Source organism: Triturus cristatus, chromosome 1_1 (assembly GCF_964204655.1).
Source record: "Triturus cristatus chromosome 1_1, aTriCri1.1, whole genome shotgun sequence".
In the NCBI taxonomy this organism is placed as follows: domain Eukaryota; kingdom Metazoa; phylum Chordata; class Amphibia; order Caudata; family Salamandridae; genus Triturus; species Triturus cristatus.
In genome coordinates this window covers 272,502,475-272,522,335 of record NC_140579.1, presented here as the reverse complement: position 1 = coordinate 272,522,335, position 19,861 = coordinate 272,502,475, and positions in this window count along the sequence as shown.

The window sequence follows — 19,861 nt, the reverse complement described above, 5'->3', positions numbered from 1 at the left end:
TAGCCATCGCACTTCCATGAGGAGCTCCTCGACCAGCACTCTCCTGCCTAAACGGGCCAAGTCGTTACCCCCCAAGTGCAGGATCCGGATTGCCGGTGGTCCCGTACTTGCTTTCAAAGCTCAGTTCACCAACTCCCTGAATTGACCAACGCACAAACCACCCTGACCAAAAAAGGATAAGTTTATCCCTAGCTGAGTGGCCCTCGTCTTGGCAGCTCCTGCAAAGAAATTCTTCAAACGTCGAACATATGAGTGCCCTATCATCCACACATGTTGATACTTCTGGTGCGAAGAGTGAACTTGCGCCACCATGTTTGCTGTTTGTCTGTCACTTGGCGCCCGCCGCACTACTGCTTGCTCTTGTGTTCTGTGAATGCGAAAGATTCCAGACTCCTCTCCTGAGTCACAGGATGAAGAAACTGCAACTGACAACGAAACAAACAAGAGGGGGGTAAGCGTTTTGCCATGCTGGCATAACAAACACACAAAGTTCCATGAACGGCGTCAAGCGCCTGTCAGCTAGCGACACCGACATACCCCCCTTTCCCTGAGTAACAGGGAGAAAGAAAGGGGAAACCCCCCTTTGTGCACCTAATAGTTGGACAGTCGCACCGTATTAGAGCATGTGCACCCGCACATATCTCTTGAAAGAATTAGAGGACCACCTACCGATCCTTTTGAGACGCTCGTCCCCTAGCCCTCTTGCTGCTGCCTCGGTGGCTGCTCCTATCCTAAAAGAATGTGTCCCGAAATCGGCAGGGTCCAGCCCGGCACTCTTCAACGCTAGGAGCATGACTTGGTGTCCCGTCCCCATGTATCAGGAGCGGCCCTCCCTGAGTGCGTGCTCGTTGGGCCATGAAAACCTCAAGCCTGTAAACCGGGCAGCATTGTGTGTGCCCTGCTCTGTGTAGCACTACGCTCTCACCCTTACCTTCTTGATCGGTTTTTGATTTCCGGATGGAAATCAGCACAGAATCTTTCTTGATGCTAACGTGCCCCATCTGCAGGCCCCCTAGCCAATCTTCCTTATTCCTGGTGACTAACTCGCCTACCCTAAAAGCACAGTAAAATGCAATGCAGAATGCAGCTTGAAACAAAATGACTTTGTCTGAGGAAGTGCAAACCCGCTGCAGAGCCCCCAAAAGTTTCCCTAGTGTTTCGAAACCTATGGGTCGTCTGACATCCAGCTGCCCTCCCTGCAAGCGCTGCCACCCTTTCAGCGCCTGGCGTACTATGAAATTCTTTGTGGGATCTCCCTTTCCTTTCTTTTTTGCAAAAAACGATATGGCCGAAATGTGCCTCCTCGCCCCAGCAACCGTGCACCCCTGATATCTCATGTACACCAGGTAGTCAACTACAGATTCATGTTTATGCCATTTGTGTTCCCACTGGTCACCCAAGAACAAGCAAAAAGACCCAAACGCCCCTTCGTAGGCACTCCTGGTTCTGGGGCACCAAGCTGCCACAGATGTTCTGGGAAAGGTGATGGGTGCGCTGCTGCCTCTGGAATATGTGACCTGAAAGCCTGCATTTTAAAACGAGACAATGCGTCAGCCGCGTGATTCAGAGTACCTGGCACGTGTTTAGCTTTAAAAAGGACATTCAATTTCATGCACTGTAACACAATCTCCTTCAAGAAACGCAGTATCATGCTACACTTGGCTGTTTGGCTAATCACGCAGTCTACTACTGCCATGTTGTCCGTCCAGAATATCACAGACTGGTTTGTTAAAACCTCTGCCCACACAATCAGCGCCACTAGAATTGGAAAAAGCTCTAAGAAACTAAAGTTGGTGATTCCAGATTCCTTCCACCAGTCTGGCCAACGCTGAGCTACCCATTGGCGCCCCAGGATGGCCCCGAAACCCTCGCTACCTGCGGCGTCAGTCATGAGGCCCAACTCCGGGCTGGACTTAGGTGGGCTGGTCCACACCACTTTCCCATTAAAATTGTGCAAAAACGTCTTCCAAATCAACATGTCTTGTCTGACCTCTCCGGACAGCCTGGTGTGGTGATGCTTCTCCCTGAGACCTGACATTGCATGCGCGATAGAGCGAGAGAAAGGGCGCGCCATTGGGATTATGCATAGTGCAAAATTCAATTGCCCCACCACCTTCTCTAGTTGGTGCAATGTAACCTTCTCTTTCCTGAGGCAGTGTTGCAATGCTGCCCCGAAATCCTTAACTTTGTCAGCGGGTAACCTTGAGACCCCTTGGACGGCATCTAATTCGATCCCCAAGAATTCGATTGTTGTGCTTGGGCCCACCGTTTTGCCGGGCGCCAAAGGCACCCCGAACTCCTGCATTAATGCACAGAATTTTGACAATGCTGACCCGCACTCCCCAGATTGTGGCGCCCCTAGAAACAGAAAATCGTCCAGGTAGTGTAGCACCCAGTGATGCCCTGACACCCGCCTAAATGCCCATTCCAAGAAAGAGCTAAATTTCTCAAAGTAGGCGCAGGACACTGAGCACCCCATTGGCATGCATTTGTCAACATAATACTTCCCTTGGAATTGGAAACCCAGTAAGTGAAAATCCGCGGGGTGCACAGGTAGTAATCTAAATGCCGACTCAATGTCAGCTTTAGCCAGCAAGGCCCCTTGACCCAAAGACCGAAGCATGTCTACCGCTTGGTCGAATGGTGCATATTTCACACTACAAAGTGTGTCAGAGATGGCATCGTTTACTAAAATCCCCCTGGGCGCAGAAAGATTGTAAACCAACCTGTATTCGCCTGGCGCTTGCTTAGGCACCACCCCTAGAGGGGAACACACAAAATCCTTCATTGGGGGGTCATCAAACGGCCCGGCCACCCTACCCAGGCCCACTTCCTTAAGGATTTTTGCTGCTGCTATGCCTACATTGGACCTCACTGACAGCTGGTTCTGGCAATGCGCCACACCTTTGTAACCCGGGGCCGGTATCCTGAAACCTTCTACAAACCCCTCCCTGATTGTCCTGGCAGCCTCTGGGCAATTGTAAGACTCCAACCAAGGTATCATAGTGCTAATGTTAATAGGAGAAATAGCCTTCCTTAGCAGCAGGTTGCTATTCTTGCTTTCCCCCCCCTCTGCCTCTGGACTTCTTGTGACACCTGGACTCTGGGTGGGATGCATTACCACAGTAACCACAGGAATGTTTGAACCTACATGTGCCTGGCGCTCTACTGCATGTCCGTTTGTTGAAGTCAAAACAGACGCCTTTCTTACCATTGCTCCCTGGCTTACCCGTGAACCCCCCTGTGTTACCGGCGGGGCTTGTCATAGAGTGCTGAGACCGCCCTGCATCAGGTCCCTGCCCCCGCCCGCTCTCACCTGTGTTCTGCACCAAATGTCTCAGATGAATAAACATGTCCGCCTGGCTCCATCTTAGGGTTGGATCCTGTGCTTTTGCCCTTCTAAATTCCTTGTCATACTCTTTCCACCCGTCCCCACCTTGTGTAGCATGAGCAACTGTGATCCTATTCTGATAACACGCCATTTCAGATCCAACCTCTGGGAAACGCTCTAACATGACGGCCATGAATATAGTGAAACCCTGTATCCAGTTGGCCAAGTTCTTCTCAACTCTGTACTTCAGGACTATATTGGACCATTCTTTGTAGTGTGTAAACTCCTTATTCCTTTTCGCCTCTTCCCTGTCTGCCTCATCAATCAAGAGGGAAAACATGCTAACGTACTCCCCTCTCCAGATCCTTTCTTTAGTCTCTTTAGACAGATGCCGCCCCAACTGTTCCCTCCCAGAGCGCAGCTCCCCCAGACCCAGCGGAGGTAATGTTGCCCTTGTACCTGCTGGTGCTGCTGCATCATCCGTCTTGCCCGCGTCTGTATTCTTCGCGTTGCTGTTAATCTCCCAGCCACCTTCGCCACTGGGGGCTGGTGGTGTGGGAGCGGGTGCTGCCCCCCCCTGCCGGTACTGCCGGCACCTCGCCACCGGGAGCTGGTGCTGGGGCAACGGGTACTAAGCCCCCTGCCGGTACTGCCGGCACCTCGCCTGGCTTTCCCTTCCCTAGTTCAGCCATCAATTTCTTAGCCCTTTCAATGGCATCCTCCCCGCCCGTTGTCACCCCTGCGGCGTGTGACCAGTTCCCTACCATTTCCAGCCAGGCTAAATTGGCGGCTATGTCTGGTTCAGCTGGGTGTGCGCCGTCCGCCCCCTCCACTGGTGGGATACTTGGTTCACCCATGGGGGCCACTGGCACAGTGTCCCCATTGCCCACGGGGCCCGGCGTGTGTCTACGGGTGGGACTGGGTCACCTGCGCCCCCTTCACCCAGGGGGCTAGTCGCGGGTGTGGGCTCACGTCTTGGCGGGACGGCTGCCCCTTTTCCACCTAGCTTGCGCCTGTACCTCTTTGGCGGTGGCAGGGAGTAGGGTCTCGGTGGTACAATTGGTTCGCACCCCTCCCCTCTGGGACCTCGGGACCCTCCAACTTATCCTGCAACCTGTTGAGAGTCTGCCCCATGACCTGGACTTGCTGCATTAAAGCCTCCAGGAGGACGTCCGTGCGAGATCGCTTCTCGTGCCGCCGGACCGGGGGGGGGCCATGTAAAACACTTAAATGGGACCTGCCTGTTCGCGTAACCGTAAACCCCCAGTAGGTGACTGTGTCACCTCTTACCTGTGGAAGCAGCAGCCACCAGCCAACCTTTGCACCCCCGCAACCAGAGCCACGACTTAGTGGCTACTCCAGTAAGCTCAGGTGAGCCGCCCGCTCAAACCCTCCGTGGCTCCCAGAAGCGATGAGATGCTGGCTAGCCGGTGCCACCCAAACGTGTCCCCCCAAATCGCCACCAGCGAATTCGTTGGACCTTGACACCGCCTTGTCCTTCACGTAATGCTGGAACTGTGGAAACACAAATAAACCCAATTGCGCTGCGCGGTGTTCTGGCTATTTCGCCGACAAACTCTACAGCCCACCGCACACACTGAGTAACAGTGTCTTGGGACTGAATGGGAGGACTAAGTGTCTACCGCCCCCCTTATTCTAAATGGGAAACCTGACCCTTTTAAAACCCCCTCAAACGTGCCGAGTAAATACCTCCAGCATGAAATACCCAGCAGCAGTGCACAAAAACACAGAAACCCCCACTCCTTATAGTGCGCCTATGCAAGCATCCCAAACATTTAGGGCACCGTGGCTGTATTGCCCCTGTTTTTTGCCCCACCTAAGAAGTCTACCAGGTCAGATCAATGAGGATTGAAACTGCAACCTTGAGCTAAAGAGTCTCAAACCTTAAACATTATGGGGCTTAAAGCGGCCCAATTTGAACAGAATCAATGGGAATTGCACCTGTAACTTGAGTTGCCGGTGTCTCACATTTTAAGCATTCACTTTGCCTCCCTGAAGATTGCTGCTGCTATATGCCCCCAAAACCGTACCGATCTCTTTAACAAATAGCGCGTGAACAGAATCAATGGGAATTGCCCTTGTAACCTAGTCTCAGGCCACACTAAATAGGCTCCGCTATCTCATGCGTGCCGCCGTCAGAACAAACCCCCTCTCGCTAACAAAAGGGGATATCCCGCCCAGCACCCTTGCGTTCTATCGGGGAGGACAAACTGTGCCTGCCGCCGCGCTTACCGCCACGCTTCGAACGCTGACGACGGGGGCTCCACTCGCCGATTTCCCGCTTACCAAGACGCGTGTACCGCTTTCACCACTGCCCGCTGGTCCGCTTCCACGCACACTCTCTGCTAAGAACTCCGCAGCTCCACTCCCAAAGGATCCGCGCAACGACCCGATCTTTTGAGGTCCAGCGACGATTTTTTTTTGCAGCAGACGCCAAACCTGCACGCAGAACCTGGAAAAACAAAAAGAAAGAAAGTTACGGACCCGCAGCCGGCCCGGTGATCCTATCTATGTTGAGCAAGAACACCACTGTGGCAATGTACAGTGGAGCTATTTGCCCAGTGTTCTAAGAAGGTCAGAATGTGACATGGGTTCCAATGTGGAATCAGAAGGGCTATCGTGGGGTTCTGTAAGTGGGAGTTGATGGAGAGCTGTTGGTGGATGAGGTGCCAATAAATCCACTTGTCTACTCTTTCGGCCTGGCTTCTACTCATTTATGCCTACAAGGACACTACATTTATTTGGCGACGATCGGGAGTAAAGGCACCTCAACATCGACTTGGCACTAACCTCTGGAGGGTTTCTGCGTGGATCTTGGAGCCGATGTTCATGCCCTGTAGTATTGAGGAGGCGGTGCTGGAGGCCTTCGTGAGTTGTACTGCTCCGAGTGAGGCGCTGCGGATTTCCAGGTGGTGGAAGGTTTCTTTTTGAGGAAAACAGCTGGTGGCATCGGGAGCGCGAGACGGCTCCGTGAAACGGATTGCTGCGCGAGGCCGTGAGCGTGTGACTTCTGAGCGCAGGCCGTGAGCACGTGACTTCTGTGTGCTTGCAGAGGAGTTACGAAGGGAGGCGCGAGGCTTCTGTGCGTGTCCAGTGAAGTCATAAAGGAAAGTGCGAGGCTTCGGCGCGTGTACCGGTAATTCCCAGTTGGAGGCTTGAATCATCAAATGGAGGCTTGGAGACAGCCAATGAGAAGCGTGTGACAGAAATTCCCAGATGGAGGCTTGAATCACCAAACGGAGGCTTGGAGCCAGCCAATGAGAACCTCGTTGGGGGCCATTTTGAGTGGTTGGGGAGATCTCCATTCACTTTGAAGGAAATACGGTGTTCGGAAAAGGCCTGAACGAACTTTGTGGCTATTCTTCTTGGTATCTGAGGGAACGTGCACAGTGATCGTACTCCATAAGGGAAGAATGTTAACAACTCTTGATTTTTACATGCGAGCCAGCTGGTCATAAGTACCTTAACATTTTTTTGGAGGTGTTAGTGCTACCAAGGGTGGAACTGGTTATTTGTTAATTTGTTTGTTTTTTAAAAAAAAAAAAAGGAAAAAAAACAAATTTTTGTTCATTTTTTATTTTTGTGATTTTAGGATTATTATTGATAGCTTGGTAATGTTTAGGACTTAAAAAGAGTCTATCGTCATGCAGAATGTAACGCAACCTAGTCCAGGTGAGCCGAATGTTAAATGGCAAAAATGGAAGAAGATTTTTACGAATTATGCGAGGGTTTGTGGCACGAATCTCAGTGCCGAACGCAAACATTCGTTATTGCTACATTGCCTTGGGGGTGAAGGTCAAGAAGTGTTAGAACATTTACCTGATTTAAGTGCTTCTGAACAAAGGAACCTTAATGAATATGAAGTATGTATTGAACAATTGGATCGTCATTATCTACCAAGGCTAAGCACGATAATGGAAAGGTATCATTTTGGTCTGAGGGGACAGAAAAAAGAGGAGTCAGTGGAAGAGTATGTTTCGGCTCTTAGGAAGCTTGCATCTTCATGCAAATTTGGTCCTGCTGTGGAGGAGAGGATTAGGGACCAGTTTGTGTTGAGATGTGCGCATGATGATATCAGGAAAGAACTCTGGTTGAAGGATGAGCCTCCGCTCGAGGAAGTGATTACTATTGCCAAGCAAGTTGAGCATATGAGGAAGTGTGTTGATGAGTTGAATGATGAAAAGAGTAAAAGTGAAGAAAAGCATAAAAGTGCTGTGGTTGAAAATAAAGTAGAAGAGGTGGTATGCCAGGTACAAAAGAGGGAGGTTAAGGGAAAAGAGACTAGTATATTTATGCCTAGTAACGTAACCAGTTCTCCTGTTGGGGGAAAACCTGTGTGTTTTAGATGTGGACGTTTTGGGCATTTTGCTAATTCACCTTATTGTCCTGGACTGAGAGCCATTTGCAATATGTGTGGTCGGAAAGGACATTTCGCTAAATGTTGCAAGGGTAAAGGTAACAAGGATAACAGTATGACTGCCAAGCTCCAGCCTGAGGTAAAAGTGGTCACATTCCAGGTTGATGCAAGCAAAAGTGATCATCCATCTCATGTGGTGGATATAGAGGGGGTACCTCTTATTTTTAAGTTTGATTCCTGTTCTCACCTGACAATAATTGGAGAGGATGTTTTTATGCAACATTTTGTCAACAAGGTGAAATATTTTAAGAACGATCTTTCTCCCATGGGCTATGGTGGTTTACCTATAAAAATGTCTGGATATTTTGTGGCCACCATTGAACTCTGTGGGAAGATGATTGCGGGGAAGATATATGTTGCAAAGCAGGGTGATTCCCTTATGGGGTGGCCTCATCAACGATTATTGGGGGTGTGGTTAAACCCCAATGCCTCTCCTCAGGTTCAAGTACAAGCAGTTGGGGACACGTCTCTCAGGTTTATAGAACAGTTTGCTGACATATTTAAGGATACCTTGGGGTGTCTTAAGGGGTATAAACATCACATAAAGGTAAGAGTAGGGGCGGTACCTGTTGTGGCCAAAGTAAGGAGAATTCCGTTGAATGAACAAGCGGGCGTTCAGAAAGAGATAGATAAATTGGTGAAAGCAGGCATAATTGTACCAGTTGAAGCCACAGAATGGTTGGCTCCGATAGTTGTGGCCAAGAAGGCCACTGGCGAAATTCGTCTTTGCATTGACTTGAGGGCATTGAACAAAGAGGTCATAGTAGATAAGTTTCCCTTACCGAACATCGATGAGATGGTTGGTACGTTGGCTGGTGCGAAGTACTTTTCCACTCTTGATTTGGCCTCAGCATACCATCAGGTTGTGTTAGATGACCCCTCTCAGGATCTGACTGCTTTTGTTACCCCCATGGGTACTTTTAAATTTTGTAGAATGACGTTCGGGCTTGTGTCGGCGGCTTCAGTGTTTCAACGAATAATGTCGCATATTCTCAGGGGTCTAGTTGGGGTTAAATGCTATCAGGATGACCTTTTGATTTTTGGGAACACCTTACAAGAGCATGATAGTCGGGTTTTTGTTGTCCTGCAACAACTAAGGGAAGCGGGGCTTACTCTTAGAAAAGATAAGTGTAAATTTGGGTTGCAGGAAGTAAATTATCTAGGACATTGTATAACTGGACATGGGGTTTTTCCCAAGAAGGAATTGGTGGAATCCATCTTGAATGTTTCTGTACCGGTCAACAAGGAAGAATTGCTTTCTTTTCTTGGTATGGTAGAGTTTTACAGTAAATTTATCCCTGACTATGCAAGTAAAACTCATAGTTTGAGGAAATTGACTGTAAAAAATGCGGGGTTTTTGTGGTCAAGTGAGTGTGAGGAGGAGTTCATCTTGATCAAGAAGGAGTTGAGTAAAGCGCCAGCCCTTCATGCGTTTGTGCCTAGTGATCCGACGGTTATCATGACGGATGCTAGTGAAAAAGGGTTGGGGGCGGTGCTGCTTCAGAAGAAAAATGGTGTGGATTGTTTGATTGCTTGTGCTTCGAGGTGCCTAAGAGGGTCCGAAAGGGGTTATTCAGTTATAGAGAAGGAGTCTCTAGCCATATTTTGGGCCTTAAGGAAGTTTAAGAATCTGGTGTGGGGAGTGAAGGTCAGTGTTTTGTCGGACCATAAGCCCTTGAAGGAGGTGTTTTCTAAGAAAGGTCTTGACTCCATTTCTTCTAGAATAAGGAAATGGATCATTTCTTTACAAGAATTTAATTTTGAGGTTGACTACATTCCAGGTGTGGTCAAGAGATCTGCGGACTGTCTTTCTAGGTTGGTTGATCTCAAAGGGAGCAATGAGGAGGATGGTGAGGATGATAATGAGGTAGTCAATGTGTGTGAAATCACGGAGGGAACGGTTACCCAGGATGATTGGAATACAGAGATTAATAAGGATGTTGAAATTACAAGAGTTATGGTGATGTTGGGGGAGGTTAAACGGTTGGAGAAACCGTGGAGTTTGGTTTCTGATGAGCTTTCTGTGGTGAACGGCATGCTTTCGAGGGGCACAAGGTTGGTTCCGCCGGTGGGTATTAGGGATAAGTTGCTCAATTTTGCTCATATTGGTCATCTTGGGATTGTCAAGACCAAGGAACTGTTGAGGTTGCAGTTTTGGTGGCCTGGCATGGATATGGAGATAGAGAGGTTGGTTCGAGAGTGTCCTGAATGCTGTGCTAGTGACAAGATTTTGAAGACTAAACAAACCCCAATGGTGTGCAGGAGGTTACCTGATCATCCGGTGATGAAGTTTCGATTGACATTGTTGGTCCTTTGCATGGGGTATGTGATACTCCATATTTGATTGTGGTTCTGGACTTATACTCCAGGTGGATAGAAGTAGGTGCTGTTAGGGATGTGTCTACAGTGTGTGTCATTAGATTCTTGCAAGAAATTTTCAAGAGAGAGAGTTTTCCTAACAGTATTCTTTCAGACAACGGACCACAATTTACCTCTAGTGAATTTAAGGATTTTGTGGTGAGGTGTGGTATTCAACATAAAAGGTGTGCCATATATCATCCTGAAGCTAATGGTGCAATTGAAAGGGTCAACAAGTCTCTTAAGGAGAGCATTCAGTTGGCAAGGGCTAGTGGGTTGAATTGGAAAGAATCACTTCAAGACAGAATTTTGGCTTACCGAGTGTCTCCTCATTCTACTACCGGGAGATCTCCTTTTGAACTATTTAAAGGGAGGATACCCAATACTTTGTTGTGTCCTGGTTGGATGAAGTTAAACAAGGGTTTTGTTGATAATCAGGTAGGGAGGTGGAGGGATAGAGAGATAGAGAAGCAGTCTTTGAGGAAATGTTATGTTGATGGTAAGAAAGGTGCCCAATTTCAGGTGGTGAAGGTTGGGGATATGGTCAAGATAAGAGCTCCTGTGGGGTGTCAACCTTGGTCAAAATATACCAATGTAAGACCTGTGATTAAGGTATTCAACAATGCTGTAAAAACAAGTGATGGGAGGATTTGGAACAAGAGTCGCGTTGTAGTGGTGAATCCTGTTGCTTCAGTTGGTCAGGCGGATAGCAACAGGTTAATCTCTGGTTCTGGGTCCTCTGATCTCTTGTCCTCTGCTTCTAATCTGCATGGGGTCTCGAGGGGCATCCGGGAAAGAAGTCAAAGGGTGCGCAGACTTCCTGTTTACATGAAGGACTATGTTAGGTCATAGTATATGTCACATGTTTACTTCTACTGTGATGCTTTACTGTTCATTTTAGTAATATGTTGCTGGGCAGCTTATGTTTCTCTGTCCTTATTCTGTATGACAGTTTTCTTACTTTGTAGTTTTTTTTGTGCAATTTTGTTATTTTTGTTGTTGAGGGGGAAGATGTGTGGCAATGTACAGTGGAGCTATTTGCCCAGTGTTCTAAGAAGGTCAGAATGTGACATGGGTTCCAATGTGGAATCAGAAGGGCTATCGTGGGGTTCTGTAAGTGGGAGTTGATGGAGAGCTGTTGGTGGATGAGGTGCCAATAAATCCACTTGTCTACTCTTTCGGCCTGGCTTCTACTCATTTATGCCTACAAGGACACTACAACCACTTCTTTTAAAGGGAGCGCCCAGGCCGACCGGCTGAGACAGGTCAGCCTGGACGCTAGCAAGACGTTTCTGCACCGGAAGCACTGGAGTGCTTCCGGAGCACAATCAAACCTGACCTGCTTTTGTCAGGCCCGGAGGGGGGGGGCTGAGAGCCGCATCACTCGCTGACGCGGGCTCCCCTCCCCCCCCACCCTTCGGGGAGGCCGGGGACTGGTGCGACCGCCATAATGGCGGCACGCCCTATTCAGCCCGCGCCTTCTCCATTCTGCACAAGGCACGCCTGGCCCCACACTAAAGGGCAAAGAGGTAAGCCCTTCCCTCTGTTTACAGTGCAAAGCTCAGTGATGTCACCTCCATTGCAACATTTGGGACAGATCCTAGACTGTTCCCACGCTCTGAGCTAGGAGATCCCACATAGACACACAGAGGCCCTGGATCTGCTGACACCTGTGGTTGACGCAACAGAAGTTTTAGTTGTCTTCAAGCAATGCAGAGAGTGCTCTGCAGGAAGGGTCTGAGGAATGCCGTATATCGTCTTGACTACAAGTAGCGTGTAGTATAATTATTAGAGGTAAAATAGAAGAGCCAGCAGTTAAGCTCATTTGTATTAATTTCAAAGCAGCTTGTGTGGTTCGGTGGGTTGAGCAACGACTGCGGTACTCTGTTTACAATAGACTGCAAGCCATTAAATTAGGTCACTAGATCAAATGTGGCATTGCTACCTTTTTCTCCTTTCTGAGGTTTGCATGTCATCCCGCGGTACAATGAACACTAGTGATGTGTGTTACTAGTAGTAGTATAACTTTATTTTGGTTACAAATATATAACCACAAAAGTACATTCATGTAATCACGTACATAAAATATTCACAAATAAACCACAGAAATAACACAATACTAAAAAAATGCTTGTTTAAAACGTAATCATACACATCTCATTATTAAATAAACCAATCTAGATAAAAAAAGTTCTGATTCCAAGATAATTGGAGGCCAAAGAAGGAATGGAACAATCAGCACGATCCCGCGCTCAAGTTGGCCGCAATCATTGATGTGACGCAATAACGAGCGAGCCAGGTGGGTGATCCAGCGCACACTGAACCACTGCAGTTGGGCACCCCTTATACTTATCTGCTACCAGGCATGAAGAACGTAGGAGATTTTATCTCCGTAGATGGGTTGCGCCTACTTTGCCGGCCACATGTGGCTCCACTCTAAAAGACTGCGTCATGGCCATGTGCGGGAGTGAGAGTGGGGGAAGGAGCAGGATAATTGGCGCAACTGACCATGGGATGGCCACTGTCCTGTATGCGATGCACTAGAGGGGATCCCAAATGAGCGCTTACTGGCCGGAGCTCAGCCCGCATGACTAGCTCCTGCCTGAAGGGGCAAGTTGGTGATTCTTCCACCTCAGGCAGGCACCCCTCGTGCCTCTAACGGTGTAGGGTTTTGCCCCTGAAGATCATGGCCAATGATGATGCTACAACAAGGCTCGTCTCGGGCTGTGGATCTCGAGCAGTCCTAAATGACATTGTCTGGAGGCTGTTCTTGGTGCATGGATTGCTCACTATAATCTACGCCAATGCTCCCTCTGGCTTCCCTGCCCTCCCACCCCCCATCGCCTCCAGCTGTGGTCACCACTTGGAGAACCAGGGGCAAACTATCAACGTAAGCACTCCGAATTGCAAATGTAGAATTATAAAGATTGTTGATTAAGTGCTCAACACCGCCCATTTGAGAGACGATCTTTTGTCCACCTCCTTGGTGGACATCCTTGGGGAGAGAATGTAGCCTAACGGCTAGGGCGGTTGATCTCTAATTTGGGGAACCAGGTTTGAGTTGCAGCAATGATGCTCAACATCTTGTCATTCTGGGCAAATCACTTAATCAACCCGTGCCTACGTATCCTTGTGTAATGCAACTGGTGCTCATGTAAAGCGCTCTGATACCTTCGGGTCAGGTTTGCGCTATATAAAACTACGGGGAAAGAATGGTATATACTAAGCCGCTGCCTTAGATATATAGTGGGTGGAGTGTAACAACCTTCCTAGTAATTGCCCTGTTGCAGCCATTATGGCGGCATGCAAGACAAGGGTGGCTAAATCAACTCCATACAAGAAATACTCCTCAAACAAAGCGCAAACAAAAGCACTGCTCAAGAAGTGCCTGGCCCTTCAAAACCTAGTGACTCTACGGATCAGACGACCTTGCCCATCAGGCCCCTGCCACGATGTGCAATTTCTAAGCAATGTCATAACCTCCTTGAGACAAGACATCAGCAAGGGAATTTCTGAATTAGATCACCATATCAAGAGAACTGAATCATGCTTAGTCAAGTTGAAAATGACCTGGCTACTATCTCCTAGAAACAGGATGTAATATCACAGACACCATCCACTCTCAGAACATGCCACAAAGAGCTGGCCAACAAACTCAATGACATTGACTCACTCACAGAGGAAAAATATCTGTATCAGAGGCATCCCATCAGACATCTCCAACAAGGATCTTGAGAATTACGTGAAAGCACTTTTCAAGCAGCTAGTACCACAGTCAACCCCCAATGTTCTACAGCTGGATCACACATGCCATGTCTTCTCCACCTTTCAGCAGAAGAAGAACTTGGCACCAGGCATACTTACCAGGGTCCACTTCTTCAAAGAAAAGGATGCACTTATGGTGGCACCATGCAGGGAGGAGCCTTTTGTCTTCAGGTGCGATAAGCTAACTCTCTTCCAGGAGGTCTTATCATATAACTTTTCATGACAAAGACTTTAAAGACATAACCACCCTGCTGAGATGAGAGGGTATACTGTATCAGTGGGGGATCCTGTCCCATCTACATTTTGCATACAAGGACAAGTGAAACTGGGTGCAAGAGATAGCAGAGGCAAAAGAAATACTGAGCCTTGCCGACAGGACTGACAAGCAGCAAACAAGTGAGTCGCCTATGCCAATAGATAATCGACGAGCTTGGTGCACTCCCAAATAAAAAAAAACCCATAAGGAAAGCAGGCAACAGCAACGCAGACAAGAAAAAGAGGAGCAAACAGCATCAATGGAAGATGACTGAACAGACTTTGTAGCATATGAACTTTGCTACCCAGGACTTGACGAATAGATACTTTTCTCATACTAGATATCTCCTTTTTAGGTCGAGCCTGAGCCAGTGCGCATGCACTGTTCTGGCGATCTGCTGTAGTAGAGCATGGAAGAGAAGCCCCGCCCACTCTACGCCATTATTTTCATTGGCTTGTGTCTTTGTCCTTCATAAATGTTGGCTTCTGAATCTTAAATTAGCTTGTTAGTCCCTCCTTAGTACGGCCATGTCTTCATTTGTAACCTGCCATGGCTACTGGCCCCTTTACTTCGGCTGTTACACTGTACGCGTTATTTAGTCTTGTAAGCACTATTTTCTTTATTGAGTTTCTCCTACTTTAGGCACGACGATATGCTTTGCTTACATTCAGAACGCCATGTGTGTGTTCACTTTCAAAGCAGCCAGGACAATTCGGCCGTTTGTTTGCAATGCCATAGGTCTCACATTTTTTGCTGTGATAACAGCCCCATCCATGAGGGCCGGATGTGGCTCAGCTCTGCCCATGACAATTCTGGGAAGAAGGGGATTTATCAAGCAGGCCTGTCTGAAGAATGGAGCTGTAGCTCGCTGGGGCACCCTTCGTTAATATCTTTGTTTTATTTGATATATATCATCTCTCTCTGCTGGGAGGTGTGTAGGGATTCTGGTTCTGGGCCCGGTCATTCCCTTCACTCTCACACTACTCCCAGATTTCACCGGGTCTTGCATCATGGCTTGTGTAGAGGACTGGAGAGGGGCAGCACTACTTGGCCCTGTCCTTCCCTCCACTCTCACACTACTCCCAGATGCCGCTGTGTCTTGTATCATGGCATGCTGAGGCTGCAGCCCTGTCCTCGGGCATCTCTCCAAGCTGGCACACCCGTCCGGCAGTGGTCAGTGAATAGTTATGCAGCATGCTATCAGATTTCCTCTTCCCGACTGGTGTCCTGTGTGTGGACATAAGCAGGGTGATGGGGCTGGCCCAGGACTCCTCGTCTTGTTGCTGTGTGTGTGAGTAAAATCCTCGGATCAGACACACACAGACTCTCTCTCTCATACACACACGCTATCTCACTCATTCTCTGACACACATTCTATCTTCAACTCTCGCACACACACACACACTCACACTCTCTCGCACACCTACACTCATGCAACCCCGCTTGAGCCCACCCCAAGGCACATTTCTACCCTACTCCCTTCATCCCGCCTCAACATATGTAAAGGGGGGGCCGTTCGGCCCTCCCGCCCACATGGCAGTGCGGCGCCCCCCCCCTCCCCCGGCTTCTCGGTAGTGGGGCTGCCTCGCGGGTATATGACGTGCGCGGCGCGCCCTCACCACCGATAGGCTGATGCCGGACCCATGAGCCGGAGGCAGCTGTACTGCTTCCGGGGCAGGGGGCAGGACAGCCGGGGGCGGGCCGGCTAGGCCGGCGACCCCCCTGGGGCACTGTGCCATAAGAGGCCCGGGGAGCGAGCTGGGCGCCCTCTTGCCCCTGGCTCGCTCCCCGCATACCTCGTGTGCCCCCACACTCGGGGCTTTTTAATTTTCTATTTTGTTTTCCAGGCGGCGTAATAAGTTCTCGTGGAGCGGTGGACCCCGGTTGTGGTGGAAAGAAGCATGGTGAAATGGTCCGAGGCTGCGGGCGAGTCCGTAGTTTCAAGCTTCCGGCACGAGGGGAAGCATCAGCGTCGTTGGGGAGCCGTTTTCAAGGACGCGGAGCCTGCGAGAAAAGCGGATATAAGTTAAGTTGCCCGGGTGGGGTTGCGATGACGCTGTACAACACACACAGGGGCAGCTGTTTTTGGGAAATGGTAATTTCATTGCACGCGTTTGTTTCCTTGTCTGAGGATTGCCGGTATTTTGTCTTATGTTTGTTTGGCATCTTTACTTCTGTGCTCCTGCATTATTAATGGTAAAGGCAAAAGTACCAGCTCTGCGCGAGGTATGGACTGCTGATATGGAATACTTCCCGTCAACCCTTCCGCATTGATAATGGGCAGCCGTTTGCACAATTTTGTTGTATAACTCTTTGTGTTCTGGGATAACGAATTGAAATGTTCCACCCCATTGACAGGTTGTCTTTAATCTTACACGTGTCAGACTCCATGAACATGTTAAAGCTTTGCAGGATGTTGCCCCCAGAGCCAGGGCTCACATTACAAGTATGGTGTACTCGCCCAGTGCCATGTTCTAAAGTAGTACCGATGGGAATTTTGGCCGATGGGAATTTTGGGGGATTTGAGCGGGAGTGTAGAGTCTACAGCCCCTCGAGGAGCTTACCAGTGATTTTTATTAAGTACCGATGTGGACAGGGAATCACCCCGTGACTGAATGTGTGAGAGACGGTGATCAGGCAAGCTTTTCAGTACCCGGGGGGCGATTTCGCGCTATATACATATGCAATCTTTTCGAAGAGTTTGTATTGGGGGTTTTTAATGCTGCGGCGGCTTCTGAGCGAGGCACCGGAAGTAGCTTCACCTTTCACCCTTAACCTTAGCACACATCGGTGCAGTTATTAGTTCCTTCTCTGGGGCACATTTAATATAGTAGAATGCGAGAACACTAGGGGAGTTGAAACTAATGTCTATAATAATCACGTAAACATCGCAGGAAGATGTCTTGTGCGGTTCCATCAGAACTCAACCTGTTTCTTCCCTTATCCGCTCCTGACAGCCGTGCGAGGGGCCGGGTGTTGCAAGGCAAAGGTGGCAGGGCGCTTGGGCATCTAGCGAGGGTGGGCTGCTGCAGGCCTGTGAATAGATGCAGGCCATAGCATGAGGGGAATGCGAAGGAATAACGCGGAAATATTTTCAGAGGAATTGCTAAGCATGGTTTCCCCTTTGGAATTTTTAAATCGGACATTATGGTTATAGCCAGCCACTCGTGCGTTTCCTCATCAAGCTAACAGCGTGGTAGCTTGATCATAGACGGGGAGGAGTTACATTGGGGAGACTGTCATTCCAGCTGAGCCGGCCGTTAGTAATTTGGATTACTTTAATGAGAGAAATAGCCCAGCAGCACGCATGCAGTTACCTTCATGTTATGTGGCATGCGGTGCTCATAAATCCGTGTAACAAGGGCATCTCTATTAGGAGATTGCATCTAACTCACTGGTTACCATAATTGTATTAAAATTAGGGAAATGGCTGCACTGATAGAGGCGCGTAGCTTTTCTAGCATGGTATACACCATATACGCATTTCGCAGTGAATAATGATAATTATTATCAATGTGGTGGGCGGGATCCGTGAACGCGCCATATAAGTTCCCTCCATGCATTCAGCAATGGGAACTGTGCAAGCTTCATGTAATCTTCTGCCAGTCTTGTGGCCGGTTGTAATTGACAGATTAACGTGATTGCGCTCACAGCGCTTTAGTAGCGTATACCCCTGGGCTCTGTAAGCCAATCGGGGGGGGGGGGGGGGGGGGATGCCTTCGCAGCCACACATGGGTTACGTGACTTTCCAGGGGGGATGCGGTCTGTTAACTCCTTCCTCGCTGTTCCTGGAGGTCATTCACTATTTGTGGCACTTAGAATACGTTGGTTTGCAGGACGTTTGGCAAGTGTCTGTTTTCCGGTATGCTCCCTATTAAGAAGTGCACAGAACATATACCCGGCCAAGCCCCAACAGCCCTTTCGGCATGCGCAAGGGAGGGAGGTACCAGGAAAGGATAAGGGTTGGGGGATAAAAGGGCGTATGTTGGGATTTCAACAAACGGTCCTTCACTAAGGGAGCGGGCTCATGTAAGTTCAAACACGCCTGTTCCTTATGTGGGCACCCCTCCCACCCTGAGACCTCCTGTAGATTTAAGGGTGGCAACCAGGGCTCCAGGGGGAGAAGGAAACCAGAATAGACAAGGGGCTAAATTACTTCAGGAGGGAGTTTTTCTTGGGGTTTCAGGATACCGGCAGAAGGGTGCACAGGTAAGACTGTGTGCAGGAACCAACTGTCTGTAAAGCATAACCCATTGACCAAGCGGTGGAGTTGCTTAGGGGGCTGGGTTCAGGGGCATTGATGGGCAAGTCGGACAGAGTCTGCATTGCGTCTTCTCCCTGTACATCAGGGGGATCACCACCTTTTGGGGTCCAGGTTGGATGGGAAATATTACATGGACAAATACATGCCTATGGGTTGTTCAGTCTCTTGTGCCTATTTCGAGACGTTCAGTTCCTTCTTGGATTGGGTAAGGACGCAGGCAACCGGGCATCAACAGGTCATGCATTGCCTGGATGACTTCTCTCCCTTGGCGCGGCTGGGTCTCGGGAGTCTGCGCGGGCATTGCAGGAATTTTGCGTGCTCATGCGGGCTCTTGGGGTCCTGCTGGCGCCGGGGGAGCTACTTGCTTAGAATTTCTGGGCATTGCAATAGACGCCATGCTGGGTTGGTTCAGGCTCCCAAATGAGAAGGTGTCTAAATTCAAGGCGGCACTACGCGCGTGCCTGGCTAAAGAGAAGGTCTCGTTACAACAGCTTCTGGAAACAGTGGGCCAGTTGAATTTTGCGTTGAGGGTGATACCAATGGCTCGCCCCTTTTCTCGCTCAATTGCGCAGGCTATGAGGGGCCTGCGAGAAAAACACCACCGCACTAGACTGCCGCTTGAGGTACGCCAGGACATGCAGATATGGATGGCATTCCTGGAGGACTTCAACGGCAGGGTGGTGTGGTCCGGCCCCCCCATTACTTCAGCAGAGTTAGGTTTATGGACTGACGCTGCTGGGAGTGTTGGGTTTGGTGCCATCCTTGGAAACAAGTGGGTCACCCACAGGTGGCCGGACGAAGTGGGTGTACAGTGAGTTGATAACCAACATTGGTTTTCTGAAGCTGTTCCCCATTTGGGTTGCATTAATGGTCTGGCCAGAACTTCTGCGTAACAAATCAGTGATATTCTGGTCAGACAAAATGACGGTGGTGGAGTGCATCAATCAGCGAGCGGCACGCTGTAGGTTCATACTCCGCCTCTTGAGGGAGATTGTGTTGAGATGCTTGCAATTGAATGTTGTATTTAGGGCAAAACATGTACCAGGTGTCCTTAACAATGCAGCTGATGCACTCTCTCGCCAAAAAATGCAGGTATTCAGGGAACATCTTCCATCAGCAGAGCCTACACCGACACACTTCCCGTCAACGCTCTGGCAGATTGGTGCCCCAAATTACAGGACCTCGTGGCTGCTAGCTTAGCCCCCAAGATAAGGACAGCGTATGAAGGGGCGTTTGATTCATATTGCACTTTCTTGGGGCGTGACTGGGAATCCAAATGGGGCTCCAGAGAATAGCTTTACGGATTATCTGGGTAGATTGCATCAGGAGGGTCGCTCAGTGGCCACAGCTAACAGGCATAGGGCAGCTGTCTCTTTCTACGCACAGGCAAAGGGAGTAAAAGATCCAACTAACAGCTTTGCAGTGCGGAAGGGTCTGAGGGTTTGGCGC